This window comes from Antrostomus carolinensis, unplaced genomic scaffold (assembly GCF_000700745.2).
Source record: "Antrostomus carolinensis isolate BGI_N321 unplaced genomic scaffold, ASM70074v2 scaffold10974, whole genome shotgun sequence".
Lineage (NCBI taxonomy): Eukaryota > Metazoa > Chordata > Aves > Caprimulgiformes > Caprimulgidae > Antrostomus > Antrostomus carolinensis.
Window position 1 is genome coordinate 26,950 of NW_010310094.1, and position 2,231 is coordinate 29,180.

The window sequence follows — 2,231 nt, forward strand, 5'->3', positions numbered from 1 at the left end:
TAGTGTTCTGAACAATGCTTTTAATATTTTAGTTAACTGTATGTATATTGTAGCTACAAGATAAAATCTGTTTGTAATGCTTTCATGAATTGCATAATATATCTTGAGATTAAAATTCTGTTTTGTCTTAACTGATATAAACACAATGATGATTTATTAATTAAGTACCCCATACAGTATGGTACAAAGGTACGTTGAGTCTAATAATTTTGTGTGCTAGTGTCAGGTTACCCTGATCCACTATCAGTAGGTCAACTATTTAGATTTCCATCTCTTGTTGACACTTTCCACACAGTGCAGTTTAAGTGTCTCTTTCTTTGAGCAGGGCAATGATCTTTAGTAGAAACACATTCAGTTCTTCACTTCCCTGGATACCGTACCCACGTGGTTTCTGTCCAAGTCCATTTTGTTTCTTGAATTGCAGCCTTTAGCATCAGGACTTCTGACTTCTGGTCTCAGTTTTCATCTGACGACTCACTAAGAAGTTTGTCTATGCCAACAGTTTCTCTGAGCCTGTTGGAGAGACACGCTGAAATGTCCTGCTCCTTGTGGGTTTCTTACAGTTCTTTAACTGATCTTGCTGTTCTAATTATTTCTTTGGTTATTGCCCATATTGTGGGCAATGAGAACTCATCCTCTTCCACCCTAGCACCTCTAGAGTACCAACACAAGTTTGTGAGCAACAGACCTTTGTGTAGATGACTCGGTTTCTAAGCTATTATATCCTTTCCTAATTTGGGCAAAGCCAGCATTTGCTATATTACAACAGAGCAAGATTCCCAGAGGCTGTTACTTCATTGGAAAACCAGTTGCTCTCCAGTGCTGTGGCATAAATTGCTGTGACATTGCAAGGGGCTCTATGACATACAAGCTCTGGCATGTAGTCTGTCATTTTTGCCTGTAAGCAATGTTTTGAGAAAAGTAAAAGATTTTGCTTTGTTAAATGTCAACTTGAAAAATTGATATGAATTTGAGCTAAACAGGTAAAACTTAGTTTCCAGCTCTGTTTTTTGCTTCCTGAAAGAGGGATGATGTGGGGGATGTATAAGCATGTCTTAAAAATCTGTTTGTCCCTGTAACGAGATATAGCAGTGCTGGCATTAAAAATTAATGCAGAGATATTTGTTTAAAAATTGTCTACTGAAATTCTCTAAAAAGGAGAACTCAAATAAAATAATGAAATAAAACAAAACAGACATATGAAATGGTACTTGAAGTTTTGAGGAATCTCAACCTTTAGTTTCCAAAGATCAAAAGCATTTCCTTATGGGCAGGTCTGTTAAACATTACATTGTAGAGTATGACAATCATCTAGCACTTAAAGGTAGAGAAATTAAATCAAGCTGGCCCTTTGATAACTGATAATTTTTAAGTCTAATCTGGTTTCCTTATGACTTTTTTCCCCAAAATGATCTGCATAAAGTTTAAGTATGTTTTATTAAGCAAACCTGCATATGTATTTATTGCCTGCCTGCAAGAAAGGTAAGCTAAGGTATATAGAGATTATCTAACTAAAGTGCTCTGTGTCAAGTCATTTATGTTCACATTTCTCTCACAACTGTTCAGCAGCTATGCTGCTTTCTTGCTGGTTTAAAGAATGTGGAAATATATCTACACATGGGGGCCACAAAAAGAATGCTCCATTGTCTTTTCACAATTAAAACCAAACAATAAATGTTTGGTTTGACTGGGAGAACAGAGGCTGTGACATTTAGAGTTTTTTACTCACTTACATATATGTGAATGTGACTCATTACTGCTGGCAGCAAGGCACTGGCCCACTTTTTCCAAAAACATGCAGGACTCATGTACATCCTTCCAGTTTCTGAGCAAAAGCTACAGTAGTGCAATGTAGACAAGGTACAGATATAAAAGATCTTTTAACTGGAAATCAGTTTATGTTTATGCAAAAGCTTTCAATCAGGCACAAAGTGAGTCCCACACCATTCCTCCCCCAGCTGCATTGTGCTTCTAGGCACTCTGATGTTGCAGGCAAGAAGCTGCAAATGCTCTTAATAACTGTAATAAATACTGGAGAAGGAAGGGGACGGAATTTCCTGAAATCCTTACATTTATACTTCATAAGTGAATACTAACACAAGACTTCACTGCAGCACAGATAGCATTTGATTTTGCCAGCTAGCCACAGACTATGGTCTGGCTCTCGGAGGGCGAATCCAGGAAAAATGGGCTTGATGCTCCTGCTGTAACCCAGGGATGGAAAGAGGGGG